Source organism: Pinus tabuliformis, chromosome 8 (assembly GCF_031772625.1).
Source record: "Pinus tabuliformis cultivar Carrire ecotype Pingquan chromosome 8, CPIR1, whole genome shotgun sequence".
Classification (NCBI taxonomy): Eukaryota; Viridiplantae; Streptophyta; class Pinopsida; order Pinales; family Pinaceae; genus Pinus; species Pinus tabuliformis.
The window spans coordinates 1,461,496,567-1,461,518,999 of record NC_142294.1 but is presented as its reverse complement, the minus strand read 5'-3'; the positions used below and the strand labels follow the sequence as shown (position 1 = coordinate 1,461,518,999).

The 22,433-nt window shown below is 42.6% G+C and overlaps 1 pseudogene; it reads right to left on the bottom strand.

Moving 5' to 3' along the window:
* Positions 1-2,116: 2,116 nt before the first annotated feature.
* Positions 2,117-2,644, bottom strand: LOC149241301 (secreted RxLR effector protein 161 pseudogene; annotated as a pseudogene).
* Between the last annotated feature and the right edge of the window lie 19,789 nt (positions 2,645-22,433).

Below are 22,433 nucleotides of genomic sequence, written 5' to 3'. Positions count from 1 at the left end.
GCAAGAGCTCCCCAATCGGGGTGATTTCGACGGTGTACAGAACAATTAATTCAAATCAGGTGAGAAGGAAGGACAGGACAGAGGAGGGTCAAGTAATTGTGAATAGGGATAGAGGGATCATCAGAAGAGAGCGCATCTCAAGGAGGAATGCTGATGGAGTGGTGACTGAGGGAGGTGGGAATGGCAGAATGTCAGAAATCAAACATGAGTATGATAGTACAAAGGAAGAATGAAATGACGCAGGCGGTGAAAGAGGTAACAAGTGGCAAGTAGAATGGGCAAAGGAAGAAACGAGAAATCGGAAGAGACGAAGACATAAAAAAGGAAAGCGGGATAAAGGAAAGCAAATGCGAAATGAAAAAATAGAGAATTGGTGAAGAGGTAGGGTGGCGAGGGTTCAGACCAAGATAACAGGAGGACAGAGGAGTTGGAAAATCCAAACAGACAGTGTAGAAGGTAAGGGTCGAATGGCGACAAGAAGAAGGTCGAGGAATGATGGGAATGAAGCCAATGGAGAACGAAGCAGCCAGGAAAATAAAGGAAAAGGAATAGCGGAAGAAGAAATGGCTGAGGAAATCTTAATTGTCCAGCAAGATTCAGAGGATGACATAGAGATGTTTGATTCAAACCAGGACAGAGGGGAGCAGGCACGAGAGAAGGTTAGGAGGGTAGTAAAGCCCGGGACGAATGATAAGCAGGAGACTAGGGAAGATGACGAATGGAGAGGTCAAGGGCGAGAAGGAGGTCGTGACTTCGGCAGTGCCTCGGGCACGAAGAGTCGGGGAGGAAGAGGAAATTACAGGAATATAGGAGGCATAGGAGGGAGACGGGGACAACGCGGAAGGGGAAGGGGAAGAGCGGGAGGCTACCGAGAAGAACATGCAACTACATCTGCTAGAAAATCCAGAAGATCTATAGGAAAAAAGATTCAGTTCGCGGAGAGAGCCTATTGTGAGAACACCAACAAGGACATTAGAAGGATAATAAAACAACTGGAAGAGGAAGCAACTCAGGGACAATCAGACTCTGAAATGGAAGACTGGGAATATCTCCTCCCGGATCTAGGAAACACGAGAGGCCGTATGACTCTGTATAAGCAGGCTCTACACATATACTGGGTAATGAAAAGACTGCTAGCTAAGGCAATGGAGCAAGTAGCTATGGAAATGGCAGAGCCTTCTCAAGGAATTCCAAATCTAAGGAAAGAACTGAAGAACATCCAAATCACTCTGTTAATGCAGGACAAAAAAATGGATAAAATACAGCAGCAGATAAAGGACTGCTACCCAGACATCAAGAAAGAAGTGGAGCAGCAGACAGGCATGGCGGCGCAATAATGGAAGATATGTATATATGCTGGTTTCAAGAAATTGTTAGATAGTAGAGTGGCATCTTTAGTTCCTTTTTGAAGTTTAGAATGCAGACACGAAACAATAGAAATCTTTATGATTGTTTAGTATATCTAGCTTGGACAAGAAGAATTAGAACTTTCTATTTTTGGATGGATGTTAAGAATTTAAGGTGGCCAATAAACCCGGTTTCCCCTTGGGGCGGGTTGAGGCCACCACAAGCATGTAGTGGTTTTGATTCGCAGTAATAGAAAAAGAAATGTCCCTCCGTAGTTTACAAAAAAAAAATTATATAATTAATAGGATAATTTTCTATATCTAATAAGGAAATATTGTAATGTGCAATATACATCTACGGTGTAAACTAGATCTAGCCATTATTGTTGTCAAAAGCTAAAGAATCAACTTTATTGATAAACTGGGTAGCTCACAAGTGAGGAGCTCCACCTCGAGACTGCCTCTAGCAGAACGCTTTACATCAATCATCTTACAATCAAAAATATATATAGTTTTCACACATCTAGGAAGTTAGAACAACTACCTAAGAAGTAGGAACTAATTCCTAATCTAATGCTCTAGTGAACCAAATCTCTCTAGATTTACATATTCTCCATTATCTTCAACACTCCCCCTTATTGGAGAAAGGGGTTCACAAGTATTCCTAACATTTCCTTAAAAAATTCAAACTTGATTCTACCAAGAGGCTTAGTGAAAATATCAACAGCATTGTCACATGGATTATAATATTCAATATGGATTTCCTTTGACTAAACTTTCTCCTTGAGAAAATGAAACTGTGTATCAATTTGCTTTGTATTTTTATGAAATACTAGATTATTTGCAAGTTTGATATAGTTCTGGTTGTCACATTTGATAACTATTGCAACCTTATGTTCTGCTCCAGCATCATGGAGAATTCTCCTCAACCAAACTGCTTCACAAGTTGTTGGACACATCGCTTGATACTCAGCTTCTGCTAAAGACAAGGATACTGCGTTTTGCTTTTTTCTTCTCCATGCAATGACTATGGACCCAATGCTAAATGCATAGCATGTTATGGATCGTCTATCATCTACATTTCCAGCCCAATCGAAGTCTAAAAAACCTGTCAATCTAACACCAAACGAATCAGTATAAATAATACGAAAGTCTAAGGTTCCTCGCAAATACCTTAAGATGCCTTTTGCTGGAACCCAATGACTCTCAAGAGGCTTTAACATGAATTGGCTCAATACACTGACTTCATAAGCCAAATCTGACCTAGTTGTAGTCAAGTAGATTAGACTCTCAACCATCTGTCAATACAATGTTGCATCTGCCTCCTTAGAACCATCATCATTTTGAAGTTTGGTATTCTGTTGTAAAGGCACTGTTGCAGCTTTGCACTGATCCATTCTGAACTTTTCCAGTAAGCTCTTGACATACTTACCCTATGACAGAAAAGTCTGGCCAGAGTCCCTCCAGACTTCCAGACCCAAATAGTAGTGTAGCTCTCCAAGGTCTTTCATCTCGAAAACCTGTGACATATGCTCTTTGATTTCTTTAATGAGTTCATATGCATTTCCTGTAATGATAAGATCATCTACATATAAATAAATCAAAACAATTCACCCCTCTTTGTCAAACACCTTGTATAGATTAGGTTCACTCTTGCTTCTTTTATAACTATGTTGTAGGAAAAATGAATCAATTTTGTCATACCATGACCTGGGTGCCTGTTTTAGTCCATACAATTCTTTCTTCAATCTATAGGCTAAATGTTCTCCCCCTTGTTTAACAAACCCCTCAGGTTTCACTAAATACACTTATTCTTTTAATTCTCCATTTAAAAATGCATATTTCACATCTAGTTGGTGTATCGCCTAAGGATGTTTGGTAGCTAAAGAAATTAACATTCTGATTGTGTTTAATTTAGCTATAGGGGTGAAGGTTTCCTCATAGTTAATACCTTCTTTCTGTGAATACCCCTTTGCAACCAACCTAGACTTATATTTGTCTATACTCCCATCTGCTTTAAATTTATGCTTGTGTAACCATTTACAACCTATAGGTTGTTTGCCTTCAGGTAATTCAACTAGATCCCAAGTTTTGTTTTTAAGTATTGATTCATATTCCTCTTCCATGGCTGCCCTTCATTCACTATATTGACTAACTTCTTTATAACTAGAGGGTTCAACAACACTTAACATACTAGTTATAAAATAATTCTCCCTATTTCTTGTTGGAAATTGAGTTTTCCTACCTGATCTCCTGAGTGGTGGAGTGGCTTCAAACGTGTTCTGATCTCCTCTCTGCGGATTGGTTTCAAACCTAATTTAACCAGCCACCTCTTCTTTCGCCTGTTGTTGTTGTTACTGCGGCTGTCACTACTCACCAGCCCCTGTTTCATCACCTTCTTCTAATAGTAAAAGCACATGCCATTCTTCATCACTCCAAACAGGGTTTCCATCATCTAATTATTCATGGAATATCACATCTTTGCTTGCAAACACCTTATGAGTAGAAGGATTAAAGAAATTATAAGCCTTAAAATCACTGCAATATCCAACAAAAGTACACTTAATGGCTTTTGAATCTAACTTCTTCCTATCTTCTTTCGGGACATGAGAAAAAGCCTTACATCTAAAGACTCTAAGATGACTTACTGCAAGCTTGAAGCCAAACAATGCTTCGAAAGCAGTTTTATAATCTAAACACTTAGTAGGACTCATATTCTTAAGATACACTACAGTGTTTACATCTTTTGCCCAAAAGCCATTGGTCAAATTCTTACCTTTCAACATAATGCAGGCACACTCCATGTGTTAGGTCCCTATACTACTAGTGTAACCCCTTATTGTTATTAGTACAACCCCCTTATTATATTGTTGTGCCCATGTAGTCCCCATATTGTTATTATTGTGCCCCATAGAAGCCCACTATTTTTATTATTGTGCCCTTACATTATTATTGTTATGTCAACTCTGATCTGAGAAGAAATCGGTCTGAACCTCGCATCCAAATTTCAGATATTTTCGTGCTATATTTTCGGAGATATAATCTGAGGAAGTTAGGGTTTTTGCAAGCTCCAAAATTTCCTCTAAAACAGGTCATCGTGGAATTTTCGCTATAACTCTTTCGCTATGACTCTTTAGAATTTAAACAAAAAGCCCATTTGAGACGAAATCGATTTGAACCTCGACTCTGAATTTCAGATCTTGTCTCGCTCTATTTTTGGAGATATAATCTAAAGAAGTTAGGGTTTTTGTAGACCCCTGAATTACATTCCAAATAGGTCACCTTGGGAAAAGTGTCATAACTTTTGCTCTGAGCATCAAATTAAATTTTCGTAAGAATTTGCAAAAATAGGACAGGTGGTGGGCTCCAGTATTGTAGCAATAATGCTACAACTCCTGGGGCTTCCTATCTCTAATTTTATCAACCCGGTAGTTCGTACAAACTTGGAAGCGACGGTGCTGTATGCGCAAGTACTAGCTCTTGTCATAGCTGTCACTTGGTCAGCTGGCACAAGTCCGCTAGGGCTCAAGCCAACTTCGATATGCTCTCAGAAGAAGCTTTCTAAATGATGGATGGAGGCTATCTCAAAGGAAATTAATCTACTTTGCAAAAATGAACTGAAAGCCAACCAAAACATGGAAACCCTAGTAAACCTAAATCTGACTAGCTTAATCTCTATGATGCAATGGTTGGAGTGAAAATGTCTAAGAATGATGCCATTACTGCTAGTGATATGAATTGCATGAACTTAAACTACTTCCATTGAAAAGAACATTGTTTTTGTATTTTTGCTTAAGTGGTTGGAGTGATTATGATTTTGTTTCTTATTAGGGTTTGGCTGTGCAGAGGTGGTGCGAAGGGAGAGAAAGCTTGGGAAAGGTCAGGAGGGCTAGGAGAGGTCCCAGGGGATCCCTAGCATCAGTCCACATAAGTCCACAACGTTCAGGTGCTCGGCAACCGAGTTTGCAAGCTTCTACAGGATGTCTGCAGGGGATCCTACAGGAAACTCAGGAATTCTACAGGAAGTCTGCTAACTTCTACAGGATGTTTTACCGTGGGAGTTTTGGGTGATGGTGAAGTGATGAAGCGGTATGGGTGGATAGGTAAGGTGGAGATGGAGCTTGTGATGGCTCAGGGGCAGAGAAATAAGATGGAGAAAGAGTGCATGAAGTTGGTTGGTGGATAGAAGGATGGAAGCAACGAAAGGTCAAGAAAATGGAGCTACGTGGGCAATGGAAGAGTTGGAAGGTAAACGAGCTGAACATAGGTCGAGTAGGTGGCTTTAGGCGTGGTTAAGAAGAAGAAGAAGGAAACGGAATGATACTGAGCAGTGTAAATAAAACAAATTGCTTATGTCTTGCACCAAAAACGAAAATCCATTAACCTGTGCTACCTGCGCTATTAAACCAATGAACAACAATGTAAATCGTGAAGAGAAGTCGTGCATGGAGTTGGAATGACGAAGTATGGCTCAAGATCAGAGTGCATGGATGGATCTATAATTAAAATGACTGTGTTGCAGCTTGCATAAAAGTAAAAAAGACTGTGTTTTTTTGGTGGTTGGTACAGACTGCACCCTAATCTCTAAACAGAGATGGCAGTGAAGGCACTATCAACCTTTTCTTGGAGTTCCAATGAATTACAATCCTCCTATTCTAATCTAAGCAACTGAAAGCGATTTAACCATAAGCTAATCCTTCTCAATCTCATTAAAGAAATCAAATCAGCAGACTGTGTTCTTGAAATGCATGTCAAAACAAAGAAACAAATTGCTGAAAAGAAAGGCAAATAACACTACAAAGAAGAGGAGGTCTATTGCTCTCAGGTTGGGCCCTAACCTGAGAGCTATAGCTCCCTTAAAAGCTCAGAATTAGATCCAAATCTACTTGCCTTTATTCATAATCAAGAGTCTAATGTCATGCCAAAACTAGCTTACAAAAACAAACACCGAGCTGTAGCTCGTGCTCAGAAATTACAATATTAGTTCAAAAGTTCAAAAAGCTCCTATCAAAGGCTACGGCCTTCATATTTATACACAATGAAGATCAAGCTAGCTTCCTCCATTCGTGGAGCTTGGCTGTCCAACTGAAAGTCAAACTGCTGATCCTGTAGAATCCGTTGGCTGCCTTTAAGCTCGGTGGGGAGAGCTGTTGGAGCTCAGAGTTAAGGTGAAAATCACGAGGAAGGTCATCAAGACTGTGGACAACCTCCCTATGAACCCGCAATGTCACCTTTGTTGTCTCCTTGTCTCCATTTGCGTGGTCTTTTGCTCTCTTTAATGCCAAAAACCTAAAATCGTCATGTATTAGCCACATAGATATAATGCTTGCCCTTCTTCCTACAAATAACATGAATATACTAAGAAATGAATGCATAAGTGATAAAAGATGAATGGTTGAGCAAGGTAAGTAGGCCAAATGAGCCCAAATTGTACCAAAAATTGGGGCTCATCATCACCCCCCAGCTAAAATATTTGCTCATCCTTGAGCAACTTTGCTCCAGCTCCTTGGCCGAGAACTACGGCCCGGAACATGCTCTTCCTTTCCTATTCTTGGTGGCCCTGCCTCTTCTGCCCCTGGTGGTGACGAGGGTGGCGCTTCTTCCCTCTTTTCTGTTTCCTTGAGCCGGGATTCGGAAGTCGACTGGCCTATCCTTTGTGTCCAGGTAGTTATTTTTGGGCTTCCCCTCTCGGGGGTGGCCGATGTTTTAGAGGGGGATCTCTCACTGGGTGAAGTAGGGACACCCCCTAAAATGGTCTGGCTGTTGGGTGGAGGTTGCGGCTTGCCCGTTTTTATTCTCTTACTTCTCCTAGCTTCAAAAGGTAGAGGGATCTCCCTCTCTCTCTTCTCCTTTGGCTTTGGAGGTGTACTGAGGGCGGCCAGCGCAGCTGCTGCCTCCTTTTTGAGAATGCCAGCCTTCTCTTTCTTGCGTTTTGCTTTCCCAGGGCTCCCTGTAGAGGGCCCCTTCCTTTCTGATTTCGGGCTTCCTGTAGAAGACCCTGCTTTACCCGCTTTCGGGCCTCCTGTAGAAGACCCTTTCTTTACCAATTTTGGGCTTCCTGTAGAAGACCCTGTTTTGACCAATTTCGGGCTTCATGTAGGAGACCCTTTCTCTGTTTTCGGGCTTCCTGTAGAAGCCTGTTTCTGCTTTCCTGTAGACACAGGTGTCACCACCTTTTCTTGCTTTGCTACATGGGTTTTTCTTTTTGGTTTGGTTGCAGGTGCTGATGAGGTACTTGGGCTGATGTGGACCATCTCAGCTTTGTCCATTCTGCTCTGCAACCTCTCCTCTCTTGCTGATAAGATGGGTGTGTCACCTTTTTATTTGTCATCCTTTTTATCATGCTTCTTCTTTTTTTCTTTCTTCTCCACTGTGGTCGGGGTCTTCTGGCCTGTTTCCTTCTTTCCCTCGGCCACTGATTCTTTTTCCTCACTGTTGGAGGAACCACTTTCTTCAGTCAGCATCCTTATGTCTCCGTCTCTTGTCAAATTCCTGAATTCTTCCCATGAGAGGGGAACCTTATATGAATGAAGCGCATCCTCCACAAGAAGTTTGATCAATCCATGGTGGGCTACCTGATCTGGTATACCTTCTTTTAGCTTTGTGGCACACTCAATTAGAGACTGTAGCAGGAAATAAGGGATGCTCAGTTTCTTTTCTACAGGAAGATCAATCTGGTGCCTCAATTCAGTGAGCAACCGAAAGTGATACCCGTACACGATGCTATAATGGCCTTCATAGGTTATATACTTCATGATCTGTAGGCTAACTTCATTCAATGGTGGCAGCAAACTGGTTCTACGCACCCCATTTTTGTCCTCCGAGAATTCCTCCTCAGGTGGAAAGAATTCTTTCTTGGCCTGCTGGCTCAACTTCCTTTCTTCCTTATCCCATGGCAAACCCATTGGAAGTTCAGTAATTCGACTGATATATTGCGGGGTGAGCTTGAGGCTTAGGCCCCTGAAGTTCACTATGGCCAGTGTCTTGGATTTCGGCCTCAGAGCCTGCAAAAATTCTTCTGCCACTTCATCGTCGTAACCCTGCAATTTGTCACAAAAAGATATCCATTGAACCCGTGTGAAGAGATCCACCACCTCCTGGTTTTCCCTTAACTTGGTTGAATCAGTGGGTTCTCGTCTAATAAACCCACCCGGCATGATAAAACAGTTTCCTTAACTAGAGTTGGTGATTGTGGAAGAAATTTGGTCTACTGAGACAGAGCGTAGAATTACGCTTCTGTCATGCACATAATCCACAAAACTTATCCCTGAGGAACTTAACACAATTTAATTACCCTGACATCCTGTAGAATGACAGTATAGGCACAGCAGACAACAATTTCACCACTTTTCTATGGCCAGACTGTGGACGACGATTCTGCCACCTTTAAAAACCAGTTGCATTAAGAGTTCAGGGTTACCTTTTTAATCTGCCACCTTTTTACGTGAGGCACCCGCCTTCCTGTAGAAACTGCGTTCCTGTAGAAACAGCGTTCCTGTAGGAGCAGCGCGCGATTTTCGGGAAAGACTGCAGTTGGTCTGCGCTCTGGGTGTGCTTCACAAGTGTTATGATAGCCAAAGGCTCGGCGTATCGAACTGCAGAAAGATCAGGATAGCCACTCGAGTTCAAAACGGTGGTTGATAAATGCATGAGGGAAATCTAGCCGATTAGATTTTGAATCGGCGAAATCCATGGCACGGTGGTGAGCTGTCCCCACCGGACCGTTGGGCGACGTCATCCCATCATTTTCCTGCGAGTTCCCTTGCTGCCGCATCAATTCCCGCAGATCTGCCGCCGCCTCTTCTGTTAAACTCGTTTTTTCCCGACGGGATTGCTCTCACGTGCGTGCTGCCCATTTTTTGTCATGGCCGCCACCCAAACATCCAACTATACCATTAACTGGCCGACGTGGCCGGCCGACGTGGCCGGCCAAATGGCGATACGGCCGCTCAACCCATTCACCTTTACACTTTGCAATCGATTCAAAGTAAAATTCATGCAATCTGATGGAAGGAAGGGTCGAGAGACTTACCTGCGCGGCTGCACACGATGTTTCAGTTTTTTTTTTTGGACGCTGATGAGTGGATTTACCTGCTGCTGGCGAACTTACACAGGCCCAGAGGTCCATGTTTACAGGCTGCCGACGATGGATTGGATGCTTTGGTTGCATGCGCCCGCGTTTCATTGCATATGGCCGGCGCTGTGAATGGTATCCACTCTAGCGGGCTTAACTGTTACAGGACCCCCGCGGGATGTCTTGTAACAGTTCTTCCTCCTTGGGTGCATGCTGCATGACGAAGGATCTGGCCTCGCGATCACGCTCCCGGAGCTTCTAGATGACTGGGATGAATATGGTGTGAGATCTCCAGCATTTTTTCATTTAAAATTTGCTTTTTCTTGAGAACTCATCGATCTGCTTTGCTGGTGCAGGTAACTTCGTTGCATGTCGACAAGGATGGCAGGATGAGGTGACAACAATGTGCAAGGGAGATAACAATAGCTTGCATGCGTCGAAACTGATCCTTAGTCATTAGATCTCCTCACAAAATGGATTCTGGGCCGTTCTGAGCTTCTACAAGAAGTTTCCTGTAGAAATACAGAGCTTCCTGTAGAAAGGCCACGTTTCCTGTAGAGAGAGTCTGCACCTTCCTGTAGAAAATCTGCGTCTTCCTGTAGAAGACTCAAGCTGTAATAAAATTGCACATACCTTGGAGAAAATGAGTATTCTTGGAGGAGGTGCTGGTGAGGTGTCCTGACTGCATGATAAGGACCCTTGGCTTTGAGTTGAGAGGCTCCCTCTCCTCCATAGAACACCTGCAATCTGCATGCAATTTCACATGATAAACTTGTTGTCTTTGTCTTTCTTGTTTTTTTCTTGTTTTTTTCTTTTTCTCTTTTTTTTTTTTTTGAAAGATAACAGGGGCACCTTAATGAGGTTTTCGCCCTTGCCATCTGCCCTGAGCGCCTCAGAAAGGTTTTCAGTCAAGGATCTTTCCCAAATTGTCAGGCGGAAAGAGTTGATAGTGCGGGCACAACCAACCTCCCTAGGAGCCTAAGACTCTCTAGTGACAAACAAGACAAACAAGAGCAATCCTTCTCTAAACATGCATTTACTATATAAGAAATCAAGTGTTTAGATCCCACCTGTAATCCAACACTGTTGCAGTAGTCCAGCCTCGCTGATCTGGATGAGCTCCTCCTTCACTTCGAAACCTGCATTCACTAACAATCAAACGATTAAATAACACTTGATAATCTCATAAAATAAAACATGTTTAACACATAGACCAAGGAGTACATGAAACAACTCATAAATAACAAGTTACTGAGAAGAATGGACTCATTTGCATTAATAGGAAACAAAAGGAACAATTACAACCTGAGCCTTGGTGTTGTGCAAGTCCCTCCCAGGGTCCATCAAGAGTTCTCCTTTACTTTGAAAAAGCTCATCCACTTCCAAATAGAACAAGCAAAGATGGCAATCTCTCCTCACAAGCTTCTAATGGGAGTCCTAATTCCAGCAGCATCTACCCTTAGAAATGTTTAGCTTCCAACCTCCCCTCCTTCTGGCCCAATGCCTGTATTTATAGTGCTCTAGAGGAAGTTATTCAGGTCCACCATCAATGGGATAATCCCCTCTTTGGATGGGATAGCTCCCTTATTGATGGGATAAGTTCCTCTTTGGTAGGGGTACATGAACCATCTGGAGGCGCTCAATACACGTCGAACAACCTTCTAGAATTCTCTAGAAATGACCACAAATAACTTTTTAAAGATGAAACTTGCGCATTTTGACCTTTACAGGGGTACGCACCTGCCCCTTTACATACAGAGCGTACACGTATGCAGCTTTTGTGAACATTAGGTGCGTATCCGCAGGAAAGGTTGAGAGAACCTACGTAACCAGAGATAAACACATTTACAAAGACTTTCTCTCTTTCTTGAAGTTTGACATGGAGAGCAGAGGCATGAGACTTGCCGAGGAGGATAGCATGACTGTTGATGGAGCCATACTAACTGTAAATAGCCATGGTGACATTTTTTAGTGTAACAGATTGCCCCCTAAAGTGCGAAGCCTGTAGTAGATTAGGGTTTTGTATTATCTAGGAAGGGTGAAGCGCTTTATCATTTCAAGGATTATCTCGTGGAGAGCCTGGTCAGAACTTGCAATTTTCAACACAAAATACATGTATAAGATTATATCATCGCTGAGGTAGGCATTCCCATACTCAGATCAAAACTTTAACTAACAGACTAACTACTCTGATACAGGAATGATCTTGCAGTACATCATAATCATAGACTTTTGTAGACACAGTATGGGTGCAACCATCTGTTTATGATTAGTCTACTAGATAATGAATACAAAACTCCTCGCAGCCTGGATGGTGGAAACTAGATCCAGGGTCTTCATTTCTACTTCCCGAATTGGTACGATTCTAGCCATGCGAATAAATGAGTTGATGTCGAACATGGTAGAAACCACTTGATTACCAGTCGATGATGTAAACTGTTAACAAGTGTGAGAGAGACCACCAGTAATGTCAATGGTTCTCAAAGTACCCAGTACAATCCATGAGATGTGAATGAATGAGTTGATGTCGAACATTTCACGGAATCCTTCGATCGAGAGTCAATGATGTAAACTGACGTCAAAGGCGAGAAACCTGCCATTGATGCATGCAGACTTCAAGGTACTGACGATTTCTAAGTCATCTCTCTAGATAATGTGCTGATGTCGATAGAAAGCGACCCGTTGCAGGCAAGCCCACAACACGAAATCATTGATCAAGTTGAAGAAATGTTGTTGTAAGGGCTGACGCAGGGATGGTCAAATGGATGAAAAGTATTTTGCAGATGAAAGTTTTGCTTACAGACCTCTTGAACACATAACGACACGACAGATGGCTTGGTGATGAACGACTCAAAGTTAATCCCCGGAACCCGGCTGAAGACTTTCAAAGTGGTTTGATCAACTGTGAGGTAAAGGATTTCCCAACCCAGGTGAATGAAAAGTGTCGTGTCCAAGAGTGGTAATAAAGTTTCTTCTGAGACAAAAGATAACAAATAGGCTCATTCTTCTCTCTTTTCCCCCACCATTTCTGGCAAGTACCTCTTTATTTTTAACAAGCTTGAGGAGGATAACATATGCTTGATTATAAGCTCATCCTTCGGATGAGTCCAACCTAGTTTTGATTCGAACCCTAGGAAAGAGTGGTTCGTTCCTGTTTGTAATTGAACAGGTCCTTTACTGTGAAATTTTAACGAGCCCAGTATAGGAGAAACTCGACGTTTTTCAATTTTAGAGAGTCTGAAAAACTTAAGAAGACTCCAGGTTTAACTTTTTCGTAAATTTGTGTCCCCCAAGCCCGAAAAAGTATAAAATAATACCTGGGAGAACCGCTTGATCTTGCGACCAAGGAGTACTTTCATGATTAGTGTCTCTAACCTAAAAAGTAAAAAGCGATCAAGGACACGTCGTTTTCTTTCCGTATCGAGTTTGAAATGACAAAAACCCGGCAATCTTTTCCTGATTTTACGGTCAGAAAAGAGCTATAAGGGGACCGTCTTTTAATTCCGTTTTAACAAGTGTAAAAGAAACGCTCGGCGATCTTTTCATATTTTAGGAGTCAGAAAAGAGCTTAAAAGATGACTCTGACGTGAAAAATGATAATTTACCCTAAAGTCCCTTTGTCCTGCACAGAAACAACACATTACTCATACCTGTTTAAGATGGGCAAAAATTCATCGAAAATGTCCTTTCATGGTGAAAAATAAACAAATCTAGCATTTATTTATCCAAAAAACCTATAAAAAGACTTCTTACCATGTCATTTTTACCATTTTACTGTTGAGGTTGAGAAAAGGGCTTTTGACAAGAAACTTCCCGTGGAGATTGTGGAGAATCCGACCATCAGAATCGAACGTCGTTTCACCAGGTATTCTACAACACCCCTCTCTTGTTTTCCATCCGTTTAGAATTCATTTTTAAGCTTTTATTTGATTTTTTGGGGGCATTGGGGTTTCAAGATGCGCCCTTCGGGGTACGCAGGTCATGCACTGCTGACCTGCGTACCCCGATATTTTCCCAATGGGAAAATTACGGGGTGTACGCACCCGGCCTTAAGGGAAGCTGCGTCTGGGTGCTCTGTCCCTAAAGGCCGGGGTGCGTACCCCGCAAAACATAAATTGAAACCCTCATACCTCCAAAATAGCCCAAATTTTTAAATTTTATGGATTATAACTGATGTTTTATGATGTGCAGGGAGCACACCATGCTTGATTGGCGTGAAAGAGAGCACGAGGATGTTGATTTGGCCGCGATAGGTCATCAACCTTCCATTGATGCATTAAAAGCATGCGGACTGTACAAATACTGGGCCATACCTGGCATGAGGGACCAAGTGCCGTTCCTTGAGTGGCTGGTTGAAAGGTGGAACATTCAGGAGCAATGTTTCTACATCGGAGAGCACCAGCTCGAGATAGAGCCCTCCGACATATATTTTCTCACTGGCTTGCCTAACAGGGGCGAGCAACTTTCTCTATTCGGGACTAGGCTGGGTGGCCAATCCCTTGCTAGTCTCCGACTAGAGTGGTGCAACAACCAAAACCATGAGAAGGGGATAGAAATCAAGTACATATCCCGACCTGAACTTATGTTGATAGCCTTTACTGTTACCAGACTTTGCGGCGCGGCCGCTTTGCAGCAATCCACCGGGTCCCAAATGCGGATGGCTATAGACTGCTTCCGAGGCACCATTTTCAACTGGTGCGATGCTGTGTTGGCTAATTTGAAGAGCCAACTAACCAGGGCAAAGAGAGGACAACTGAAGACCTTTGGATATGGGCCTTTAGTTGTAAGCTTTTCCCTAGAGAGAGTTCCAATGCTGGTCCCCTGGCATCTTACAGTTCCAGTTGGGGCTCCTCGGGAGCCTAAGTTGACGAGATGGGTTGCGGTAATGGCCCGGCATCCTGATGAGGGCGCAGCAGTTGTTCGATTTCCTGATGGTTACTTTCACTGGCTAGAGAGCCAGGTCTTTGCTATTCAGGACTTTCCTTATGCCGGAATGGATTTTCGGAATGATTCGGACATGGTTCTTCCACAGGGAGAACAGTGGGACGACAAAGGTATTTCATTTTCCACGAGTTTTCAAATTATGTATTTTTTTTGTTTTTATATATCGCCTCAAAACTGACAGCACAAATTTTCAAAATGCAGATGTAGGTCCGCGGCGTCCAGCCAACCTCCAAGCTTTTGAGAGGAGAGTACCAGCTGTACCAGCACCATCCCCACAGGATGCGGTCGCAGAGACCTTAGCCGAGTTGGAACAGGATCTAGAGCGTCTGACGGCGGATATACCAGAGACCACCATAGATGATATTCCCATTCGACTTCAGCGCTATGTGGTTACAGTCCCAGGACCTTTTAGGAGGTTCTTGTGTAGGGTAGCGCGGGCAGTGGTCTCGTATAGAGAGCACCACCAGTGATTGACTAGTCACTTTTGTAGACACATATGACATTTTGGCTTTTTGTACTTATCATTTTTGCCGATCATAAGGTGTTTTTCAACCTATGATCGAAGACGATGTATATTTTTGACACACTCCTATCTATATATATATCATTATTACCGGCTTATCTTGTTTAACATACGTGATGAAATGTTTTTAAATTTACTTGTATGATTATCGCAAATGTCTGTCCAACATTCGAGAAGCAATTACATCTGCTAATGTATTTAAACACCTTGGAATATGCTGATTTTCAATGTAATCAAATTCACGTTCCAAGAGACGCACTCTCAAAAACAACCTTAATAACACAGGATTTCTAATGGCATGTACTCTATTAAGCTGTATACAACGAGTTCAGAATCTAACCTCACTATCAAACGTTGAATTCCAAATGAAATAGATTCAGACAATAATTCAACCACTGCACTGTATTCTGCAATGTTGTTCGTCGTTTGACCGAGGCTCACCCCATGCATAGAAACTAACTCGTCAGAGGGCGAATAGATAACCCAAGCTGCGGAAGAGATATTCCATGTACTACGACAAGCACCATCGGCAAATCCAATGTACGTTTGGAGAGGCGTCAACATCTGCAATATCAAGAGTAAAACCAAGATAAGCCAGAATAACGACGAAAAACACACTTTCTAAGCTAAGAACACTAACTAAACTAACAAACATACTAGCTAGAAAGAAAACCTAACCTAACTAAAAATTCTCCATACCCACCATTTAAGCATAATACCTCTTTAGGTAAAGTCCATTTCTGGGTTTACCCAAAGAGTCCCCATCAAAATCTACCAGCTCATAGGCCCCTTTTGCTAGTTTTCGCTTTATAATGTAGGGTCCATGCCACATAGGAACGAATTTTCCAGCACATAGCTTATCGTTAGCTTGATCATATAACAGCACTAGGTCTCCCTTCGAAAAACTCCGAGGGGTCACATTTCTATCATACTCAGCTTTCATTCGCTTCGCGTGGGTCTCGATTGCCAATGCAGCGTCACGTCGAGTCTCATCTAATTGAGCTACGTATAATAAACATTTCTCCTCTTCGGAAGTGGCTGGGAGTAATTCAACAGCCATTTGAAGTGATGGGATCTCGCATTCAATGGGTAACACAGCTTCCAGGCCATAAACTAGCTGGAAAGGAGTGAACCCTGTTGAAGTTTTCACTGAAGTTCGGTATGCCCATAGCGCTGAAAATAACATGTTGTGCCAATTTGACTGATGAATACCAATGATTCGTCGGATCATGATAACCAGAACTTTGTTGATAGACTCAACCAAACCGTTGGCTTGTGGATAATAAGGAGTAGAGCTATTGTGGCGCAAACCAAGCTGGCTTGTAAGCTCAGTCATCATGATGTTTCGAAAATGGCTCCCATGGTCAGTGATGTTTGCTTGTGGGACACCAAACCTAGTTATAATGTGATTGAATACGAAAACTGCAGCTGTTTTGCTGCTTGCGTCGAATGTAGGCATCGCCTCGGCCCATTTAGTAAAATAATCAACCGCGAGGATGATATACGCATGCCCCCCGGCCGAGTGAGGGTTACAAGTAATAAAATCAATACCCCATTTAGCGAAAGGACCAACGACAATTATAGGATGGAGAGGAGCAGGTGGTGCGTGCATCTTGCGATCAAACACTTGACAGTTGTGGCACTTTCGGACCGCAATGATACAATCTTTAAACATGGACAGCCAGAAATAGCCTGCGCACAACACCTTCTGAGCTGTGGCATACCCAGACATATGACCACCACATGCTCCAGAGTGACAATCATTCAAAACCCTCTCAGCCTCTTCGTGAGTTAAGCAACGTCGAAAAACTAAGTCTGCCCCGCGGCGATAAAGTGTATCTCCAATAATCTTGTATTGCTGGGATTGAAACCGAATTTTTCGACGTTCCGCCTTTGAAGCTTCTGACCGGCAACTGAAAGTGAGTTAAGAACGAGGTAGCTAACTGGCTAAAATTATAAAAAGAGGCCCGTGGTAACTCAATGTACCACTTGGCCGCGAGACCAATGAGTGTACGCTGGAAAAAATGTAAGCAGATCGAATCATCCGAGATAGAATTTGAAGCACACTAGAGATGGTAAGTCATCACATGATTGGACGGATCCTCTCCAGAATTACCTTCGAACTTGGGTATATCACTGGGTAACTTATTTGGCATTGGCGGCCAGAACGGAAGATATTGAATTGGATCGTTCGTTTGGCGCGTCAAGTCTGGTAAATCCAAAGTTGCGATAAACGGTAATTGCCAGTTAGGATCTCTAAAACTCTGGGTCAGAAGACCAGTCCCAGGAGGAGGATATCCAGGATAACTAGGAACAGGAGTCGCATTAGGGATATTATAGCCTCCTGGAAAACCAGGATTAACCGAACCGTACTGGGGTTGTTGAGGTTGTTGATAAGTGTACCCAGGATACAGTCGATACTGGTAAAGATGTCTGAGGAGTGGTTGCAGAGACAGTAGAAACCAGAGCTGTCGATACTCCAGAAGTAAGCGCGGTAGATGTAGCGGTAGTTGCAGCAGCCGTTTGAGATGGAGTACTAGGTGCAATTGGCGGCTGAGTAACTACCGAAGTTACAGAAGTTTGAACATTTGACTGGACGGGTTGCGGTTGCTGGGGTGGACCAGAAACTACGGGTTGTCCAGCTTGAGGTACCAACTGTATACTTGGCTGCAACACCTGTTGACCCTGTGATGGATCCCACACTATCATTCCGGGGTATTGACCCGTAACAGGTTGAGGATACTGAGATCCATAACCGGATTGAGGATAGGATTGATAATTGAAAGGTACAGTTCCCATACCTTGAACATATGACTGACCTTGAGGTGGTTGATAACCTTGACTCGATTATTGACCTTGAGGTAAATACGGATACTGGGGTTGACCTTGACCTTGAGGTTGATACCATTGAGGTTGATACCCTTGGGGTTGATACCCTTGAGGTAAATATTGATACTGAGGTTGACCCTGGGGTACATATTAAGGCTGGGGTTGACCTTGAGGCATGTATTACACCATAGGTACATACTGACCTTGAGGTTGCCCCCCAGACACGATTTGTGTACCTTGAGGTTGCCCCCCAGGCGTTAACTGAAGCTGCCCCCCAGGCGGTAATTGGCCACCTTGAGGTTGGGAAACGGGAACTGAACCTAACATCATGTAAATGTCTCCTACACCCAATGGTATATTACCATTGTTTCCAGCTAATAACTCATGATCAATGGGTTGAGGAGATGCCCCCGCAAAGGTACCAGAAAGTGATTGATACCCGGTGGGAACAGAAGGATTGCCGTGTAAGAAAGATTCATGAGTTTGAGTAAACACGGACGACTGACCAGACATATTTACAGGAGTATAAATACCTCCAGGTGGAAAGGGAGTACGAGGTGTAGAAAAACCTACCCCTGAGTTGTCTAAATAATTGGTTAACGAAAGGTACCAAGTAGTACTTCTAGGAGGACTGTAAAAGATAGATTCACGCTCCCTGAGCTCAATAGTAAGTTGATCTTCAAGGTTAGAGACGCCTATTTCTTCCTCTGGAGCAAGTTCTTCGATAGCAATCAGACCAGTAGGAAGATTTTCGGTGATAACTCGTTCTACTCTTGGTGAATCTGGAACACTAGAAGTTGGAGTAACAGGTTCAGATATTTTAGGTTCTTCGCCTGTATCACTAGTAGACGAAAAACTACCAGCAAGCTCAGAAACTGTAACAGCTTCGGGATTATAACCTGTCTCTAGACTTTGGTAATCTGGATGGACTACCAAGGAATATTCTCCTTCTTCAGGTGAACCTACTCTACTGCCACTAGGAGGAGTTACAAGGACATTCAAACCTTCTAGATTACTCGGGTCATCTCGAGGAGGTTCACCCCAAAGTCTACGGGATCTCCTCAACAATTCGGCCACAGAAACAACTTCAGGAGACTGGCCCCGAAGTCTACGGGACTGTCTCGGTAATTCCGCCACAGCTAAAAACTTTTAACTACTACACATGAAAACAAAGTAAAATCTCAAATCAAACCAGCTAAAGTCTCTAAAGAACCAAACAAATTTGAAGCACACGCCTAAAGAATCTAGGGCGTCAAACCAAGCACAAACAGTAGCCTTCCAGACCGAAAACGCTAGTTGGAGATGAAACCCAACATCGCCGGATTCAGTACAGAAGTGGCGGGTGGAACAGTTACCCCGGCAACCTGCTTAATGAATAGACTGGCACAAGTTCCTCCACTTTAACCGTCTCGAGTGAAGTGAACCCCCCGGAAAATCCAAGTGAGTCTAGCCGACGTCTGCTCCAGGTACAGTGGGATCTTCCCTCCAGCGTCACCTCGGTAGAATCCTAAAGATAATGGTCACTAAGGCTACCAACCGCAACAAATGCACCTGGGGGAACAGTCTACACTCCGACAGCACGCAATTGCAGAGTATCAAGCTCAATCCCCTTGCCGGTTCCTTGAAAATAATCCAAGGTTTACCGACAAGTGACCCCTGGCTCCTCGACAATGGTTAATCTGAGGTTTACCGTTTGTAATACGTGCGTGTCTGGCGTCGTTCCCAATGAGGGAGGATTGATCCCCTCACTGGTTCGGACACGAGCTCGTGCTTCTCCTTTAAGAGCAGCTTTCCCAGAGTACAAATGAGACAATTGGATTTATTCTATCACAAGATAAGCTACTTGTTTGGTTTTGTTGTCTTGGAGAGTTAATTACTCTCCTACTCCAAGACACTATCCTGATCTAAATTGGTGTTTCAGAGCCCTAGTAAATAAAAATTACTAAGTTGATTTTACTTTAAGCGTTAATTTTATGGTTTTTCTTAAAGACAAAAGGTAGCGGAAATGAAACCAATGGGGTGTAGACTCGACTCAAACCACTACAAAGATGCACCTAAGATGATCTACGCTGCTTTTCTCTTTCAATGAAACTCCTAACTAAGAGAGTTGGAAAATGCAAATTTTATAGAAAACAACTTTCTTAGTAAATACAATCAAAGAAACAATTCTCTTTATCTTTCCAAGCATACAAACATGACCACTCCTTACGTGCACGAAAAATTCTTTTTTCTTTCAAAAATCCCTCAAAGCTACTTGAAACAAAACTTTTCAAAGGAGATGTTTTTGTATTTTCTCTTATTTAATAAAGCATATAAATCTATTTTAACGAAAATCAATCTTAAAAGCTATAAAATCTATGAAAAATTGACTCACAAGCAAATCAAAAAGAAATTTACTCTAAGCAAACCTAACGAGGCAAAAGCCTACAAGGATGATTCTAGGTTGTTTTACCTGACCACAATCAAGCCAAGGACCAGCTAATGCAGAATCAAAAGACCAGTCAAAACAAAACTCAAATCTTTTTGTTCTTTTTGTAAAATGGAATTCAATACTCAATGAACAAGTACTTAGAAATTTGCCAAAGAGACAACTCAAAGGTAAGTTGCTCTCACAGGTAGACTTTACGACAGGTCCGACTCCTAAGAAGGCTGATAAAACCAGAGAGATCTAAGGCTTGACAACTTCTACCGCCAAAGTCACTACAAGACCTACTCAAAAATCAAACCCTAGGGCTTAAACTTCTATGAAATCCACTAAAACACTCAATGCTATCGAAACAAGTTCAGGTGAAGATCTTTGACAAGAGACTAATGGATCTGGGCAGTAAAAACTAAGAAAAAGCAAAATCTAAGAGGAAAAATGCAAAAAATGGAAATTTCTTAATTTTTAGCAGGGTACGCAGGCAACATGTTAAGCCAGGTGCGGGCCTGCTCTGTGCACACAACAACAGTGCGTACAAGTACACACTGTGCAATACTCAGAGGGTGCGTACTACTGAAAAAACCAAGAAAAACTAAATTCAATCTAACCCTAAGCTAACCCACCCAAATACAAAGTCACAGAGCCAAAAACCAGAAAATAAATGACTTTTCTCAGATCAAAGTTGCATACAAAGGAAAAGACTTTCACATCAATGGAGTCCCCAGTGGAGTCGCCATTTTGTCAGGCGGAAAGAGTCGATAGTGCGGGCACAACCAACCTCCCTAGGAGCCTAAGACTCTCTAGTGACAAACAAGACAAACAAGAGCAATCCTTCTCTAAACATGCATTTACTATATAAGAAATCAAGTGTTTATATCCTACCTGTAATCCAACGCTGTTGCAGTAGTCCAGCCTCGCTGATCCAGATGAGCTCCTCCTTCACTTCGAAACCTGCATTCACTAACAATCAAACGATTAAATAGCACTTGATAATCTCATAAAATAAAACATGTTTAACACATAGACCAAGGAGTACATGAAACAACTCATAAATAACAAGTTATTGAGAAGAATGGACTCATTTGCATTAATAGGAAACAAAAGGAACAATTACAACCTGAGCCTTGGTGTTGTGCAAGTCCCTCCCAGGGTCCATCAAGATTTCTCCTTTACTTTGACAAAGCTCATCAACTTCCAAATAGAACAAGCAAAGATGGCAATCTCTCCTCACAAGCTTCTAAATGGGAGTCCTAATTCCAGCAGCATCTACCCTTAGAAATGTTTAGCTTCCAACCTCCCCTCCTTCTGGCCCAATGCCTGTATTTACAGTGCTCTAGAGGAATTTATTCAGGTCCACCATCAATGGGATAATCCCCTTTTTGGATGGGATAGCTCCCTTATTGATGGGATAAGTTCCTCTTTGGTAGGGGTACATGAACCATCTGGAGGCGCTCAATACACGTCGAACAACCTTCTAGAATGCTCTAGAAATGACCACAAGTAACTTTTTAAAGATGAAACTTGCGCATTTTGACCTTTACAGGGGTACGCACCTGCCCCTTTACATACAGAGCGTACAAGTACGCAACTTTTGTGAACATTAGGTGCGTATCCACAGGTAAGGTTGAGAGAACCTGCGTACCCATAGATAAACACATTTACAAAGACTTTCTCTCTTTCTTGAAGTTTGACATGGAGAGCAGAGGCATGAGACTTGCCTAGGAGGATAGCATGACTGTTGATGGAGCCATACTAACTGTAAATAGCCATGGTGACATTTTTTAGTGTAACACAAATTTTTCTCTCTTTTTTTTTTTTTTGAAAGACAATAAGGGCGCCTCAATGAGGTTTTCACCCCTACCACCTGCCTTGGGCGCTTCAGAAAGGTTTTCACCCAAGGATATTTATTATTTATTTATTTATTTTTTATTTTTATTTTTATTTATTTTTCTTTTTTTTTAGATTCTTCAAGGTATGCCCAAAGCAGAGGCAGAACCCTTCTCTATGACCAACACTGCCTTCTCCATAGTTTTGATGAACTCTTGTCTTGACAGAGGCTTCCTGTAGATCTTCAACCGATGCCCATTGACAAGCATGGGGATGGCTTCCTCATCAATGGTCCGAATAAGAACAGATCCATTGTCATGACATTTTTCCACTGAATATGGCCCTAGCCATCTGGTTCTCAGCTTCCCATTGAAATCTCTGTATCTGGAGTCATACAACAAAGCCCAATCTCCCGGCTGAAATTGCTTGTCATGGAGATGTTGGTCATGCCACACTTTTCTCTGAAGT